The sequence below is a fragment of the Dipodomys spectabilis genome, unplaced genomic scaffold (genome assembly GCF_019054845.1).
Source record: "Dipodomys spectabilis isolate Male_0828 unplaced genomic scaffold, ASM1905484v1 ptg000032l, whole genome shotgun sequence".
Taxonomy (NCBI): Eukaryota; Metazoa; Chordata; class Mammalia; order Rodentia; family Heteromyidae; genus Dipodomys; species Dipodomys spectabilis.
This window is the reverse complement of record NW_024870709.1, coordinates 3,618,265-3,637,682: the sequence shown is the minus strand read 5'-3', so window position 1 is coordinate 3,637,682 and position 19,418 is coordinate 3,618,265. Positions and strand designations below refer to the sequence as shown.

Sequence of the window (19,418 nt, the reverse complement as noted above, 5' to 3'; positions counted from 1 at the left end):
TGATAGGATTTATTTTATTTTTTCAATCTATTTTTGCCAGTCCTGGGGCTCAAACTCAGGGCCTGGTTGGGGTCCCTAAGCTTCTTTGGCTCAAAGCTAGCACTCTGCTCCGAGAGCCACAGCTTCACTTCTGGCATTTTGTTGTTATTGGGGATAAAAGTCTCATGGACTTTTCCTGCCTGGGTTGGTGTTGAATAGCGATCCTAAGATCTCGTCTCCGGAGTAGCTAGGATTACAGGCATGAGCCATTAGCACGTAACATATTTATTTTTTTAAATAGGAACAAATTAAGATGGCGAGGTCTAGTTTATAACCCTAGAGTTTCTCAAGCACAGAACAGCAAAGGCAGACTAAATTACAGCACAGCCACATGAGGCTCCTCTCTCTAAGCAAGTGAACTCTTCCCCCATCACTTGTTTGCCATTCCTTCTCATTAATGTGCTTTTCCCCTGGAACACTGCCTCCTACTTCAGCCTCTCCATTCTCAGAAGAATGGCCTGAGTACAATTGTTATAGGAACCACCACTAGGTTCCATCACCTCCACCTCACATTCAAAATAATTTCAACTCCTTTTAGAAGAATGCAGAATCAATCTCACCAAATATCCTTCCTCATCTACAACATGAGGCGGTGATGATCCTTCAGTGGCCTGGAGTGAAAGAGCTCTTACTTTGAAAAGTAGGAGGCTTTGTTTTCTAAGGCGGGTGGGGGTGGGGATGAGGGGAGGAATGTATAGACATTTTGTCACCAAGTAATACTATATCACAAGTGTAATCTTGATCTTGACTTCTAGAAAACCAGGACAGGACTCTTATTTTTAGTGACATTATCAATCTTGAAAATCTCCCAGAGTTAAAATTCAGACTCCATGTCTAAATCTGGGTTTATTTTTGTTTAGTAGTTTTCCTGGCTACAGAGTCTTAAATGCTTTGAAACTGTCCTCAGAGGGGACACAAACAAGGCTGTATATTACTTGTAAAATTACTACTGATTTCAAGTGACAATTCTCTGACATATCAACTGGCTTTTACACGGAGTTTCTTTTGGCTTCAAACTCCTACATCAAACAACTTGGCTCTACCAGTGGCATCTGCCAGAAATGAAGATAAAAGCCAGTCAGGCTTTTTGGCATATAAAAGCAGATTAATTTATAATTAATTAATTTTTCTTTGTGTGACTTGTACCAATGTCCTGATCTTATTCCCTTCTACATGAAATAGTCTTATTCAAACATGGTTGTCAGCAACCTGATACAGACTACAAGGCAAATCTGCACACTAGAAAAATAATCTGTGAAAGTATGTTGCTTTGAGGCTGTAATTCTCATATACTTGTCCTTGCTTTGGAAAAATACATACTGAAGAATTTAGCTACAAGGAGCCATAATATCTACAACTTATTTTTTGGTTTTGGTGGTACTGGGGTTTGAACTCAGGACTTTGCACTTGCTAGGTTGATACTGTACCATTTGATCCATGGGACTATACCAGTTGACTTAGGCCATCAGCCCTTTTCTGTGTGTGTGTGTGTGTGTGTGTGTGTGTGTGTGTGTGTATGTGTGTGTGTGTGTGTGTTTGTGTGTGTGTGTGTGTGTAATGGATTCATCATATTACACTTCTTGTCCTTATTTTATTTTGACATAGGATCTAGTGTTTTTCCCAGAAAGCCCTGGACTATGATTTCTTACTTATGCCTCTGCATAGAGGAGTAACAGGCATGAATCATAAAGCCTGTTATTGTACTTGTTAAAGAATAACAGTAGTCAGATGCCAGTGGCATCTACTCAGAAGGCTATAAAACTGAAGGATGGAAGTTCAAAACCAGCCTGGGCAGAAAAGTCCCTAAGATTCAGTCTTGAATTTCTTTTTGCTCAGTTGTGGGGCTTGAACTCTGGGCCTGAGTGCTTGTCCCTCAACTCTTCAGCTCAAGGCAAGTGCTCTACCACTTGAGCCACAGCGCCACTTCTGTTTTTTTTTGGTGGTTAATTGGAGATAAGAATTTCAAGGCTTTTCCTGCCTGGGCTGGCTTTGAACTGTGATCCTCAGAGCTCAGCCTCCTAAGTAGCTAGGATTACAGGTGTGAGCCACTGGCGTCCAGCTCTCACTCTCCAATTAGTCAGCAAAAGCTGAGCTAGCTCAAAAGTCCCTGCAGTTTAAGGAGGAGACAAAACAAAAAATAGGATTTAGTATTTTTAAAATATAAATTTGAAAATATAAAATTTTCTTTTTTTTATAAAATTTTCTTGAAATAAAAGAAATAATATTGTAGACATTGTAGGCTTAAGTCTATGTATGTCTAAATATTTTCATTTTCAATTTATAGTGAAAACACATCATAATCAATTCATAATATTATAGGCATTGTAGGCTTAAGTCTATATATGTCTGAATTATTTTCCAGTTTTCAATTTATAGTGAAAACACAGCATAATCAATTCATATGGTCCTAACCTAAAAGACAGTTGACTCATCAGATGACAGAGAAGAAACTTGGGCTGGCTGAGAGACTTGCCTTTGAGGGCTGATCTTAGGATTTTCAAGGTCATCATGTGGAATTCTCTCTTCACACTGTGGTTAATGAGCATAACCTCTGTGGTAAGGCTGATTTCACTGTGATTCTATATTCATTCATATAGGTATAAAAAATCTGATGCTACAAATTATAGGCATAACTATTCAGTACAAAATAGGAATAGTAGTAATTCATCTGTAAACCCATCACCAGGGATAATCAAGAGGCAAGCTTTATCATTTAAATGGTTTTATCTTTTCAAAATTAATTCTTTCATCTTTTGCAGACCCTCATTTTTCTTTATCTAATTTTTATGCAAGTGGCTAATGAAAAAAACTTCTGTTGAGGTTACTGAGACATTCTATGGCCTTGGAATTGGATCATTAGGTTTGAAGATGGAGATGGATGAGCTTACATGGAAAAATTCATCACCAGTTCCACTCCTTAGCTTTTAAACATTCAATTTCCAGTGAGGTGCTTCTGCCTAATTGGTAGGTACCTTTGCTTACTTTAACATTTAGACAAGTTCAAGATACTGAGTGAATGGAAAAAGTGAAACGTGAGGTTGACTATATTATGGACAATGTCACATTTCATTTTGAAAAATGGGCAATGCTTTTTTGTGAGGCTAAGTAAAAGGGAAAATTCAAATGACAAGTTTCATGTGGCTGTATACATCTTTGTAAAGACAAAAATATTCAGGAGACAGTAAACAACTGAAGCCCAAGATTCCCTGATACTCCTTCATTGTTAGGGTTGGAGATATTTTGTACATCAATCTGTACAGCCCTCTATTCTCTGCCTGAGCTCTGAGCCAGTTAACAGACAGCTGGCAGAAATGGAGACATTACTTTTATTTCAAATAAAGACCAGGATCTCACTTGCCCACATAGTGATTTCGGCTCCAATTTGTAACTTCAGTGGCATAGGAGAGAGAACGGGACTGTGCTAGACACGGGTACTGCACGACATCAGTGTGCAGGCTGTGGATGTAACACACTGAGTCTCAGAGAGTGGTGTCCTGCCTGTTGCGTCCTGTCTGACAGGAACAAATGTATGTGTGTGGGGGTCCTGCCTGACCAACACTCTCTCCCAAGCTCAAAGAATTCTGTCTGACTGAAGGTAGCAAAGGAATGGAATGGGAAACAGCCCTCCTCCTCAGGACCAAAGATCACTCCATACATAACTGATCCATGCTGGTAAGTGTTCAGTTTTAGAATTTTATATTAAGTCATGAGTAAGGCTGGTGAGCTCATGATGGAAAGATTTTCAACTTCCTACATAGTTAGTCTCACCCAAAGAGTTTAAAAGACTTTCGCAAACAATTATAAAGTGGGTAAAATTTGCATAAATGAATATTTCATCGTAATGGAGGATGGGCTTTGTTTCTACACTCAGAACATCATTTTTGTATACATAATAGTGCATTTCAAATGTTAATTTATGCAGATTAAAAACGAAGCTCTGTGCTCTTCTATACACTGGCCTATTTGTTCTTTTTTTGTAAACACAAAACTTGCTTTCAACTCAACAATATTAGATATGGTGATGGTCTTTTCTGCATTAGTTTCTTTGTGTGCTCACAAAACAATGAATAGGAAAATCAGGCCTACAAGTATAAGGGCTTGGTGTTTGGGAATTAGTGATAGATAGAAAGTGTCTTTCTTTAGGAAGGTTCATAATGTACAGAAGTGAAAGAAGCTGAAGGAAAAGGAAAATAATCTGGAACTCAGGAAAATCCAACCACTTTACAGGTGATGTCATGCATTCATCTATCTGCTGACCAATCCAACATCTCCCAGAAATCAGCTATGCCAGGCATAACCAATTGAGCCTTTAAATCACAGAACTCATAGTCAGCAGAATAAGCTAGTCAGAAGTGCTATGGTAGGGACATGGGAAGAAGGAAAGGAACAAGACTGAGTTGTGGGATACAGTGCCTGTAATGGTTTAATGTGTTGCCCAATGGTCCACATGTAAAGGTTCGCTAGCAGGATGGAGATACTGGGAGGTGGTGGGTCCTTTAGGGGGCAGGCCTGGTGGGAGGTCTTTGGGAAATTGGGAGTGTGTCCTTAAGGGGATTATGGGACTACTTGATCTTAGGCTCTCAACCCCCAAAGTTGTAATCTAAATGAGTATTTTTCCTTTCGAAATGTAGCTGCCTCTGGTACTTCATCACAACACAAATCTGACTAATACAGTGAGAGATAATTGTCCTAGCAGATGCAAATGCATCTACCATACTACAAAGAATAACTGCCTAGGAGCTACTGGGTATAAGGAAATGACAAGAGAAAGTAGTTTAGACACAGTAAAGGTTAAGCTTGTGGGATATCTTGAAGGCAGAGGAATACGCTGATTGGCACCATGATTATTCAAGCCAAATTCCCAGACTAGAAATTCTGTGGTTCATCAACAAGATTTAAAAAAAAAGTATGGAGAGGAACACGGAGGTTTTTAAGAAACAACAGGATAATATTAAAATTGGGCAAGAAATGACAGGATCAGAAAGATATTTCAGAAAGTGACAAAAGGAAGGATAGTGGGCACTTTGCTGATGGTGTGGTGGCTGTGTCTGGGACAGGGCAGAACCACTGTAAGGATCATGGATAAACATTAGAATTCCCACCTCAGTTTTGACTATGGGAAGAGTAGATGTGAAGGAGGAAAGACATTCTGTTTAGATGTGTTGTTGAGTTTGTTAGGACTCTGTTATTAAGTCCTGGAGCCCGTGGAGATAAGTCGTTGGAAAGATCATGTCTATGCCCAAACAGGTAAGCACTAGAAACAAACAGTGCTTTCTGATACTAGCAGAAAAAGTCTACATTTCATTAGCTCCAAGGGATTTAATTTAATTGAATACAGTAGTCAACAGTTCTACCCAGCATCAAGTGCTATGTTTTTGCTGAGAACCCTTTACAGTGTCCAATTACAGGGCTTAGCACAATAAAATCAGGTTGGTGGTTGTCAGTAGGTATTTTTTTTCTAAATAAAGAGTTATGGGTCTGTGAAAAAAAATCAGAAAGCATGATTCAAGTGGTAGGTAGTGTGTTAGCTTAATAATCATGAGGACCTGACTTCAAACCCTAGTACCACCACAAAATCCAAAAAAGAGTTATGAGGTTAGATAGAGTCATGGCTCAAGTGACAGAAAGAGCACCTACCTAGCAAGCATAAGACTCTGAGTTCATACCTCAATACTATCCCTCAAATTTTAATATTAGCATACTAAGAACAAAGGAGAGTATGTGTAGGAGGTCAAAAGTAGAGCACACTTATCCTCTTTCTGCTGTTTTGAGGATTTGATGTCAAAGATTATACTCCCTGTAGATAATGTTAACAGGAAATGGGGATAGCATGATGGTGGCCAGTGCTGCTTTAGTTATCTTGGGAGTCTGGTCAGAGAGAGAGAGAGAAAGAGAGAGAGACAGAGACAGAAACAGAGAGAGACAAAGAGAGACAGAGAGAGACAGAGAGACAGAAAGAGAGAGAGAGAGGGAGAGAGAGAGAGAAAGACAGAGAGAGAGAGAGAGTGTGTGTATGTGTGTGTGTGTGTGGTGTTTCAGTCAACATGCTGAAAATTACCCTGCTGGATGGGATGGGATATTCTCTCACCATGAGGGGACTAGTACTACTTTTGGTGGTGGTGTGCATGTGGGGGGTAAAAACTGAGTTCCATGGATGTATGGTTTGCCCTCTCTATCATGTGCTCTGAAGTTTATGTATTAAGCCAATCTTGGAAAAAAATCTCACTGAATTTGTATTGAACATGTACAAACTTATTTTTTCATTATTCTCTAAACAGTACAGTATAACAACTATATACAAATTGGGTTAAGTATCATAGGGAATCCAGCAACAATTTAAAACATATAAGAGAATGTGCATAGACTACATGTAAATGCTACTATCATTTTATATAAGACCTGGGTTTGGAGTTCCTTCGGAGAGAAGGAGCTGAAATTAATTCTCCTTGGACCCTCTTCCTATGGGAGCTCTCTCCAAACCATTACTGATGGTTGTATTTTCAGCCCCAGCAAAAGACATTACACAAATTCCTATGATTTGCTGAAAGTGATCACAGGATTCGCATAATCTGTTTTCCTTAAAAAAGTTACTGTAAACTATTATTTTAAGTCAGTATAGTTAATGTTTCTTCACTTCCTCTTCTTTAAAACATTTCAACTTAAAACTACAAAAAAGAAACTACCTTTCTCTAAATAGGTACAATTAGATCATGATCACCTTCAATAATATGTGTTTAATACATCAAAAAGTTTAGAACTCTCATAATTACCACAGTGCTGGAATATTATTTTTCTAAAGCCAAGTGTGATACAAACAATCTTTATTCAAATATACTTTAGGCATCCACAATAAATTGAAAAATGATTCATATTACAGTGCATTTATACATGTCTTTTCATCTTCTAAGTGTGGTAAACATTAATTAACCCTAGCTAATTAAAACAGCCACGATTTACGAATTTTCTCATTCATCAGCCTCAAGAAAAAGCAAAGCAATCCAAACCTTTCACAATCTGGTGCCAATTAAATACGGAAATTATTTTTTTAAATGAAGAGGGAACAAATTCAAGATATGTAGTTCTTTGATTGGAATTTGATAGCATTCGAGAAAGAATCTTGGACAACATTTCAGATGCTCAGAATTCAAAGCAAAGAAAACAAATCAAATGTAACCTTATTTGTAACAGGGTCTTCACAAATGTTACAGATAAGATGAGGCCGTGGTGTGGTGGGATGCGCTGAGTCACAGATGAAAAGACACCAAAGGGGAGACATGGTAGAATGACACCACGTGAAGATGGAGGCAGGTCATGAGAGGTCATCTAACAACCCAAAGGAAGACCAAGTAGACTCTGCAGCACCAAAAGCAATACAATGTTCTGGAACGCACTCTCCCCTAAAGCCTTCAGTGAGAGATGGACCTGCCAATACCTTGCTTTTAAACTTTTTCCCTGGGGAAGGCTGGGATAAGAGGGTTTTGATGGTTTAGGCTACCCACAATACGATAATGAGTTCCAGCAGGCTTAGGAAACCAATGTGCTGCTCATGAAGAGGAATATTAACTACTTGCTTTTGGACAACCATTTCTGGTAATAATAAATGCCGTGGAGTAATATGGTTTCTTAGTGAATCTTATTCAAGGCTGAGTTTAGTAGATTGGGGAGCAGAGCTGTCTAATCTGGCCCTTTTGGTATACAAGTTTTTCTCTCCCAAACCCCAGAAAACCTTTTGCTAGCAATCAAACATTCCTTTATTACAGCTCTTCGTTTCTCTCTTTTAATGCCCTTTCGAGAAAACATATTCATTTTCTTCTGACCTGATCCTGGTAAGACTGAGAATATTGGATGCCAGTGTCAATCCTTCAACTTGGCAAGGAAGTAGAGGGGCCTCAGTTTCAGACACCTTGTAAACACGGAGGTTATGTCATTTCCTCTCCAAGAAGCCAGGAGCTGAGCTGTCTCTGGCAGCAAAATGGGTGGCAAATGCCTGGCAGGTTTCAGGTTTTGCTAATCCCAGTGTGATGAAAACACCACCAGCTCCAATGCCAGAAAGAAGTCCCTGTCATACTTATGTCCAGTAACTAAATTTAGTGAGGTGGTGTAGATGGAATAATCTCTAAAATTTAATGGTTCAATGTCAATTTTAGGACTCACATTCAACAAATTGAGTCTTAGCCAAAAAAAAAAAAAAAAATTCAAAATTTCAACAAGTCTAAAACATGCTCTTATTCTTGTGTGTCATTTGGATGGCTGGGAATATAATACCTGATGGAATAAGAGTTTTAGTAGCAACATCTAAATAAGAGTTCTTAGTCCATTTTGTGTTGTAAAATCAAAATTGGGTAATCTGCAAAGAATAGAGACTTGGCCAATAGTTCTGGAGCTGTGAAGGTTAAGAACATTATACTGGCTTTTGGTGAGGGTCTCTGTGTGGTGTTGTTACATGACCAAAGGCAAGTTCACAGCTATAAAAGGAGGAGAGAAATTCAGACAGAATTCATTTGTGCATAAGGAGCCCATCCTGGCAATAATTAACCAGCTCCATGATAATGCCAATAATGCTTCCACAAGGTTTTCCCTGAGATCCGATCAGTTTTTCCAACCATCATGAGCACAATTATACATCAATATAAGCTTTGAAGGAAACATTCAAACCACATTTCTTAGTTTTGATACCATGTATAGAACTAGTAAAAACATGGCTTCCTTTGAATTCCTTTCAATAAAAAAAATAAAAAAAAACACACGTGCTAAATAGATAATATGTGAAGAATGAAGAAGAGCTATACCAGATCTATCCAAGAGGGTGACTGAGCTGAATTGTATCCCCTTGAAATTAAATATTGAAAGCCTAGCCCTCAAGACCACTGTACTGGAGAGAGGGCCTTAATGAAAATCATTAAATGTTGAGTGAGGTCAGAAGGGTGGGGGTCATAATTCAAAAGCACAGCATTTTTACAAGAAGAGGAAGAGATGCCACAAATATCTTTCTCTTCAAAAACGCTGATGCAGGTAAACAGACAACTGAGTAATTTCAGAAGGGCTAGCTAGGTCAATAGCCAAAATATAATTTGGAAAAATAGGTTTAATAATGAAGCTCTATAAATTTGTTTTTTGTTCTGAGCAGTCTAAAGTTGATCCATAGGGCTTAGGTTAGATATAATTTTTAGATCTTAAGGAGCCAGTCAGGAATAGTAGCTTTCATTTTAGCCTTTTTTAAAAAAAAAACCTGACATGTTGCTACAATTGCACTGACTGTTCAGGAGAAGACTATAATCACTTTCAGTTCATCTTCTGCCCAAAATTGCCAGAGATTTTTCAACAAAAGCCATTCACAAGTCACCCCTCCAGACCTTAGTATTAACTGGACCATGCTGTACTTTCTTCCACCAGCAACTTCTTTTTGCTTGTAAATGGAGTATAAGCCTGTAGCTTTCCACATCTGGAAAGGAGTAAAGCGCACTGGAAGCAGAATTCACTTTTCTCTTCTGCAATAACTCAGACACAAGTCAGATTCACTAAAGACACATAGAAACGTACCATGTCAACTTGGCAAAAAAAGACTTACAGGAATACAAGAAGTTTCCTATGAACTTAGTTTACCAATGATTTCCATAGAGGGCTTCTTATTCTACTATATTGTCCCTATTTTTTTGTTGAAGGAAAAGCATCTCATCCCAGCTAGAGACCCACTTTAATTTCTGTACAGCTTTGACAAGATACCAGGAAGCCCAAGTATTAGGCATTTTTAGAACATTTTGATCAAGCTACTTAATCACCCAGAACCCTTAATTGGAAAAGCAAGAAGGTTCCACACCATTTTCACATTCCCTTGAAGAGCTACTGGCCCAGCATGCAGGCCCAGATGAATGTGGGAAGGAAGCCAGTACTTCCCTTTATATCAAAGATCACCAGAACGCTGTCTTCCTTCATATTTTCATACAATAATTGACTTCTCTCTGTTCCTTAATGACTGTGATTTAATCTAGTCTTGCTTTAATTTTTCATCCTACACCTGAAGGAAGTACTATACTTTAAGAATGAAGAAGCTTCTCACTCAAGATGGAAAAAAAAAAATCAAGAGTCAACACACTAGTTTTCTGCCAAAAAGATGGGATAGGGAGATGAAGCAGAGATAGCCTATCAGTTCTAAATTATATCTGGCAGGGCCTCACTATGGATTACCAAGATTCCCTACCTCATCCCTCCACAGTCCCCTCTATTTCTCCTTTTCTTGAAGCAGCTTCCATTTTCTTCATGATCACTGGCATTGCCATTAGCAGTCTGGAAACTGTGCAGGTGGATGCTTAGTAGAAAAGTTATAATGTGACTTCTGTTCTTGTTAATATCCTAAAGCCCTTAAATTGGATTGCTTGGCTCCAAAGATTTTCAGTACTGGTTCAGCATGTCTAATCTGAAAATCTGAAATGCTCTAAACTCAAATTCTCAACACCTTGAGTTTTTCAGACTTTTTTTTAAATTAAATTTTTGCATTAGTGATAGTAAAATCTACAAAAAATTTCCAAAATTTGAAACATTCTGAACTCTGAAACATTTTTGGTCCTAAGCACTGTTTTACTTGATGTATACTTTAAAAAAAAAAGCATAGTAAGCCAGGTGCCATGGCTCATAGCTGTAATCATAGCTACATGACCTGAGGATCATGGTTAAAGCCAGCCCTTTTATGAAAGTCTATGAGACTTTCATCTCGAATTAACCATTAAAAAAAGTTGGAAGTGGAGATGTGGCTCAAGTGGGAGACTGCCAGCCTGGAGTGACAGGCTCAAGGAGAGTGCCCAGGTCCTGAGTTCAAGCCCCAGGATTGGCACACTCACCTACACAAATACTGAATGTACTGTAAGAAAAAGTCTACAACAAGCCTGTCCATATCAAACTATGCAGGAGGCTGAGACTGGGAGGATTGTGGTTTAAGGCCAACCCAAGCAGAAAAGTCTATGGGCCTCCATCTCAGTGGAAGAAATATGGGCATGGTAGCAGGAACCTGTGACCCTAGAAATGATGATGACAAGTGTAAAAGAGATAGATTAACTCAGACACATGCCTGAATTATAAGGGAGACTCCTTGCTTCCAAACCACATGCATTTTCACTGGCTAGATAGTCTCTTGAACTTTTCAGCCCAAGTAGGCTTCAAACTGTTATTCTCTGGATCTCAGCCTCTTGAGTAACTAGGATTATAAGCACGAATCACCGACACCTGGCAAATCTATGATATTTGGTGAAATATTTTATCTCACTTTCTATGATTATTTAAAGCAGCCTAGATCGCATGGAATATAAGAACTATTAACAAAGAATAATGGTGCTTGTTCAGGGACTACAACATGAAATTTGTTTCTAAGATGAACAGTAAGAGGCAGATTATCATTGCTTTCAATGTCTGACTCATGGAAACAAATTTTTCTCAGCCTTAGCTCTATGTGGAAACCTATTTCAAAATTAATCTTCATTTGGATTCATCTCTATGTTCTCGGTGGTGAACATCACCTCAATTTTTTTTCTCTTCTGTATAAAAATGAACCTTGAAGGCATCTGCTTGTAAAAAATAGGATAACCAGCCTTTATGACAGTCCCAAATCATTGTCATTCCCGAGATTCCACAAAAAAATTAGGACACATCTGTTGTAGTGTTGAATGCCAGGAAATAGTCCTGCTGCCACCACTATGGTCTGTTTTCACTCCCCACCCATTTTTGTTTTTTGTTGTTGTTTTTTTCTTTTAAATTTTTGTTCCAAATTCGTGAGCCACACATAAGAGAGGGTAAGATGAGAATAACTTTAGAACAGCAACAGCACTCGATCACTGTAGGCTGTGGCAGCCTGGTGTGGGAAACCGTGCGAAGGCTTTGCCCAACTGATTGGGATACCCATACCCCTACACAGGCAAATAAAGTCTGGGCATAAACATGGGCAAAAACTACTGTTGTATTACTGCCACCACAGTTGAAAGTTCTCAAAGCCATTCCTTATCAATCACCAAAACTTTAAAAGGCAACATCACGCTAAATCAATTGTCTTGCTGCTTCTAAATATTCACCTTCTTAAATGGAAGTCACGGTGGAATCATCTCACAGTTACGCTATAGTTTATCAAGTGCAGTTTTATAATACATTTACAGTGTGATTCAAATTTCACTTAAAAATTACAATAGCAATTCTTAAACAACAACAGAACAAGGGAAAAAGGCCTTAAAATTCCTATGAACAGCTGAACATTGGTGGTTCACGCCTGTGTTTCTAAGTGACTTGGGAGGCTGAGATCTGAGGACTCTGGTTTGAAGCCAGCCTGGCTAGAAATGTCTGCCAGACTCCATCGCTAATAAGCCAGCAAAATACTGGGCTGGAGGCATAGCTCAAGAGGTAGAGTGTGAACAAACAAGGTGAGCAAGAGTGTGAAGCTCTGAGTCTAAGCCCCAGTAACAACAAGAACAGCAATAAAAAAAGTTCAAGGCACCTTGGATAGTCAAACTAATCTTAAAAAAGAGGACTAGATTGATACCTGAAATTGCCAAACATATTATTACAGTATTAACACAATGAGAACAGAATTCAGTATAAGGAAATTCCAGCATAGGTGTGAAGATCATTCAATCAAGAAAGAATAGTGTAGTCTTTTTCAACAAATTGTGTTGGAATACTGATAGCTACATGAAAAAGAATGCTGTTAAGTGGGGCACAGGTGGCTCATGCCTGTAATCCCAGTTACTCATGAGGCTGAGATCTGAGGATTGCAGTTTGAAGCCAGCATGGGCAGGACTCTTATCAGACTCTTATCTCCAATTAATCACACATTCACACATACACACACATACACTTACACCCCTCCCACCGCCCCCACACACACAGAAAGAAAAATTGAAGTTAGATTCTTAACTTACACCATATACAAATCAAAGGTTTAATGAATGGGAAGAGCTAAAATGATAAATATTTTGGAAGTAAAAAGTAAGTATAAGTCCTTGTGATTTTCGATTAAAAAATGTTCTCTTCTACATAATACAAAGTGACAACAAGAGAATAAGCAACCAATTAGGATTCCTCAAAATTTAAAAATATATTCATGCCTAAATGATGTTATCAATAAAGCCAAAAATCCCTTCAGAGTGGGAAAACTTATTGCAAATCAAATATTTGGTAAGATGATCCAGAATATATAATGAACTCTTACAAAAATACAAATAATCCAATTTAGAACTTGGCACATAATCTGAGCAGATATGACTTATTTATTTATTTGGACTAAGCAAAATAATTGACCACAAATGTGTCTGAAGTTTAAGTTATCTAATACTTGTCAATGTCTATCTGAGCTGGGTAAATGAGACCAATATATTGTATTCAATTATGTATATTAATGGTAACAAATTTACTATCAGAATGGTAGAGATAGTGGTTATTTAAACCAAAAAAAAAACAAAGAAACTCAACCATTTTGGACATTATTTTTCCCAGAAACTGTATTTTTAAAATGCATAATAATGAAGATATTTGCTTGACAGAATGGAAAACTATGAAAATCATCCAGGAAATCTGATGATTTACATGTCCACTTTTAAGATCCTTATCAATTAATATCACATCATCTGGATGACATAGACTCTATATTTATGGAAGTCATAAACTGCTAAGCAAGCAAAGGAGAACAAAATATTACCTTTAAACAAAGCATAGAGAAATGCAAGCCACTCTACTAGACAGTATGTGTAATATGAATGGTTAATACGTGATGGTCCCTAGGACAGACTGCAGAAATTCCCAACTGGGAAGACAGGGGAATGATAGCAATGCCATTTACCCATCTATCTTGCTATCTGGAGACATTATAACATATCATTCAGCTGGCCAGAAAATTGGGGTGCCTTCCAAATTCATACATCCAATTTTGAAGATGAAAACATTTTGTATAAAGGCCCAATTCACTTAACAATGCATTTTAAATCAATAAAATAGGTTTTCTTTTGGAAGACTAACTGCCTTGATTGGAGAAGGTTAAAAAGATTTAGATGAAAGAAGTCAAATAATTCATGCCAATTATCTCATTAATATTGGGGAAAATATGAATGAAATGTTCTGAGAATATTTTAAAAGAAACAGTAGAAAATGCCTGGAGTTGTTTACCATCTGAATAAACACTGTCTGCAAATGCTAAGTCAGCTGTAAAATCTACACATATCCAAAAGTCACTTCATAAGAAAAATGAACAATATGAGCAGAATAAATTGACAACTTTCTCACTTTATTTGCTTTTATGTATTTTCCCCCTGAATTCTCTTTTTAAGTTTGTAATTACAAAATGAGGTTATTTATACTTTTCAGTAGTCTGAAACATTCTATTTTGTGGGACTGGGAAGTGTCATAAATATTCTGTTTTAAACCTAGTCCAGTCTAGATTCATTCATCCCCTCTCCCCACAAAATCAATAGCCTTATTAGATATAGAAAATGGAACCACTGTCTTTGAAATAAGCATGGTGCATTTTTCCTTCAGAGTGGAAAACTTTATCAAGAGGCCACAGCACATTCTCTTATTAAATGCAAGTTTCTTGATCCCCTGCTACATCTTTCAAATCTAATCCCATTAGCCATGGATTTGTTCGGCTAGATCCTTCTTGCATCTAGTTTATAATTGTGTTTTTATTAATTTTGATTGAGAAAAGAAAAACTGGGAATGTCTTTCTATTGCCTATCTCATAAATATGTCATTACACCATTCTGTTAAACAGCCATATCTGAATTGAGAGCTACAATACTCTTAGCCTCGAGGTAGATGCAAAATGAAGCACTCTGAGAAAAACAGCACCACAGTAGAACAGAGTACATTTTGCATAGATTTAAGGAAGATTACAAAAGGCAAAAGAATACCAATCATTTTAAGATAAGTTGACAAAGCAAAGGTTGAGAAGAGGGGATTCTGCCTTTTTGGAGGGTTAGAAGACAATTTCAAGCAGAATATGGACATTGAAGAGGAGCCATATCTTCATTAAGATAATGACTCATTTGTGAAATGAAAAATATAAAAGCCCTAAACAGCTGTTTAAAATAGATTAGGGAATTTCTCCCTCCTACAGACAATGCCCTAAGTCTTTATTAGCAAGGAAACATCATCATCTATATGCAAATAGATGATTTTAAAAAGGAAAAACATTAAGTAATAAATGATTGTTTTCCAGGAACCTACATACAATAATTCAAACTGAAGCAGAAGATATAAAACAATAAATGACAAACCACTTATAAAAAACTAACAGCAGTTTTGAAAATTCACAGGATAGTCAAATCAGAAAACATAATTATTAAAACAGGAATTAACAACTCTAGAGAATCTTATGGTAAGAGAAAGAGAATTGTTTTATGCAGTATGTATACCAGGTACCAAGTAAAGAGTTTATGAGGTCTTTAGGATTATGAAGGAACAATAGAATCAGTCTAATTTGACGAGCATCTACATCGAAGCCTAGAAACTACTTCAACCCTTTGTCTACAATACTAATACGTAGGACCAGAATTCTTGTTGAATCCTGTGGCAAATATGATAGACATATGGATGCCATAAGAGCTCTCAGGATGAAACGTTGGTTAGATACATTAAATATTAAATAAAGAATATAGTGTGAGAGGTGGTTAACCAACATGGTGAATACTGAGGTCAAATAGGAGAAAATTCAACCTAAGAGGAGGATGGGTGTCAGAGAGAACCTGGATCTGTCGCTCAGGCAGACCTTAGCTTCAGTCCTACCACCTTTATTATCCTTTTTTTAAACATTTGTGCTGACCAGTAAGGGTCCACCACCCTAAGAAGATAGGATCACTGAACTCTCTAACACAGTCATTCACTCTTATTTTGCTTTGTGTGAAACACAAGAAAGTTCTTTGAATACTGAAGACAACCCAGTGCCTGGCTCTGTGACTGAGGTGTAGAATGTCTGACTTTCATTAAGACTCTGGCCCACTGACATCACAGAAAACACTCACTAGTTCACTATGTGGCTGCCAACTGAAACATCCAATAGTCCTTTTCACTCCCTATGCAATTGAAGAAGGGTTTATAGGAACATGAGCATTTTGGTTGCTTCTTGAGGCTTTCAACTTTTCAAGAAAGAAAAACCATATGGAGTTGTTACTCATATTTTGGTAGGAAGCTCTGGCAGACCTGCAGAGGAAACACTGGGGTTGGTGGGAGAGGTCCAATATGAGGTAAGGGTAGGGTGACCCACTGGGAATGCAGTGAGATGATGTGAGGAGGACAAGACCTTAGGTAAGATGATGGATGAGCAGAGCAGGGAGGAAGAGAACATATAAGTCGAGGCTGGTAAGAAATCATGGCTGAGGGAAAGGGAGGAGGCATGGGTAAATTTAGTTCCATTGGGAAAATCCACAATAGAGTGTAAAACAAATAAATTTCTAGAAGGATACAGTGAGTTCCTCACTGATGTGGTTTCAAAGAACTGAGATATTCTGGTAGTTTAGAACACGGCACTGGGACTCAGCAGACAAGCTGTTGCTAGCCCTACAGTTTGGGGAATTTAGTGGAGTTAGTAGGAGTTTAGCGATTTACTGTGATTAGTACAAAAGCAGCACAAACAGATGGGATGCCTCAGGGAAGCACCACAAAGGGAAAAAGAGATCAGGGCCAGAATTCACTGGCACACTGAGTGAGCCTTGTGCTCTATCCATAATTTATTTATCCTCATAAACTTGAATCCAGCTTCTACCTTTATCCCCACATTCGTTCTTTCTAGCCACGCTCCTTTCTTCTTCTTTTTGCCCATGATAGAGAATTCTAATTTGAAGTTTAATTCGCCAAAGTAGATGTAACTCCATCACTAAAGAAACACAGTATAGTTCCTCAGACTATTAAAAACCTTTCATCCAAAAAGAACCTGCCACCATTTCATTTAATGAAACCACTGTATTTCTCTCCAGATATTTGACTCCATTAAACACATTCTAACAGTTATAACAAAGGATGTTCATTTGCAGGTATTTTCACATCTTGTTCTTCTGCCTAGAATTCTAGTTTTTCCCTTTTGCTTTGAATTCTAGTTTTTCTCCTTATTTGTACTTAATGATACCATACCTAAAGTTTGATTATGGGGAAAAATGGCAGATGCAAATGCAAGTGCAAATCAGACTATGATAAAGGATGAACTGAGAGACTATTAGAGAGTACAAGCTCCAAACTGGAAGAAATCTATGAAGATCTTATTTAGAAAGTACACACAAAAAATTTCAAACACCTACAAAAGTAAGAATAAGAACCCCTGAATGCCACTTAGCTGAAATAGCATCCCCATAGCCAATCTTGTCTCATAAATATCTTACAGGTGAAAAATTCTTTTCAGATAGTCTTCCAAATGAAGAAAGACTATGAAAGCCAACTAAAGTCAACCCAGAAAAGCCATTCTATCTAGCGAGCGTACTCTTAGCTTTAGTATTAGGAGCTTAAAGAGTGCATATGCCTAACTAACAGACGTTCTATACTGGAAGATTCTCTTTTTGTAGGAAAATGCTTCTCTTTTCATTACAAAACTGAGGAGCTGATGATTTCAAATAAAACAGTTATTTTTTTTTAAAGAAGATTTTCCTTCAGGAGTCCAGTGCATTTAATAGACACAAATATTTTTGAGGTGCTTATCTTCTTGATCCAACCTAGTGGCAGAGTCTTTTTAATTTTTTTTAAAGGAGTGTGGAATCAGTGGTTCATGCTTATAATCCTAGTTTCTCAGGAGGCTGAGATCTAAGGATCATGGTTTGAAGCCAGCCCTGGCAGGAAAGTCTGTGAGACTTTTATCTCTATTTACCAGAAAACCAGAAGTGGCGTTATGGCTCAAGTGGTAGAGTGCTAGTCTTGAGCAGAAAGGAGCTCAGGGATAGTGCCCAGGCCAGGACCAGCAAAAAAAGAAAAAAGCTATGATTTTAATTATCTGTTTTCCTTGTCCTGAGATTTGAAGTTCACTGGGTTGTCCTATTCTTGGGCATTTTTCAATATTTAATCTGAATCACCATCTGGATTGTGACTCACTGGTAGCTAATACTAATACTGGTAGCAGTACTATATTGTCAAATGAAAAGCTCTAATAAGAATTAATTAGAAATCAGAAAGGGTCAGTCATATTACTGAATATGAATGGAATAGTTCATCAACTTTATAGTCCTTTTTTGTTTTTTGTCGGTTGTGGGGCTTGAACTCTGGGCCTTGGTGCTGTCCCTGCACTCTTCAGCTCAAGGCGAGCGCTCTATCGCTGAGCCACAGTGCCACTTCCCATTTTCTAGTGGTTTTATGGGAGATAAGAGTCTCATGGACTTTCCTGCCCAGGCTAGCTTTGAACCATGATCCTCAGATCTCAACCTCCTGAGTAGCTAGGATTACAGGGAATGAGCAGGGCTTTATAGTCCTTTTTAATGGCTTATTTCCCCCATTAGTATTACCAAATGCCACCACAATTGAAGTCACATATGAAAACAGACTTAAGATAACAAAAGGCAAACATATTCATCTAGAAAATTTTAAACTTGAGTTCCTTAGGTATTTATTATTATTATTATTATTGTTAGTAGGAGTAGTAATAGTAATACTGGAGTTTGAATTTAGGGTCTCTCACTAGCTCAGATTGCTTTGTTAGTTGGTGCTCTACCACTTGAGTCACATTTTTCAGCTTGACTTTTTGCTGTTTACTTTGGGGTCTCTTACATTTTTCTTCCTGGGGTGCCTTTGAACTATAATCCTCCAGATCTCAAACTCCTGAGTAATTAGGATTACAGATATAAGCCACCAGCACCTGCAATTACTTGGTCTTACTTCTTATAAAACACAAGCTAACTGCTCCAACAGGGTTTCAGGTAGAGTAGGAATTACTGTTTAATCTATGTCTATTTTCAGCTCAACTAAAAAGAGACAATATTCCTTACAAAGAAGAAAATGCCAGGCACACATTGCTTTTTTACTGATTTTCTACACACTAATTCCTGCATAACAAATCCCTGCATTCAAAAGTAACATTTGCTTTATTTTGAAAGATGTATCAGGACAACTCTCATCTGTGCAGTTGGTGAGGTATACACTAAGGAGATTTTTGTAGAAGGTAACAGTTAATCTTTTTACAGGTGGATAGAAATGAAATACTCACATGGAATATATCACTAGGGAAACTGGAGACAAAAGAAAGTGGGCACACTGAATTTTTCTAGATTAGATAAGGCACTAACCATTGATATGTAAGACATCATCCCAAAGGAGAGGTGTTTAATTCAAGCTATTCGTCTCTATTTTCCCAACTTCTTGCGAACTATGGTTATTTCAAAATAAGCCCAGTGATCTTTTAAGTTTAAACAATAATTTAGTTTAGAGAACATGTGTGGTAT

General features: G+C 37.7%; 1 protein-coding gene across 4 annotated transcripts in view; it reads right to left on the bottom strand.

The window, feature by feature from the left end:
* Positions 1-19,418, bottom strand: part of LOC122105645 (amyloid beta precursor protein) — a 211,365-nt gene that overhangs the window by 27,048 nt on the left and 164,899 nt on the right. The gene's annotated exons all lie outside the window — the stretch shown is intronic.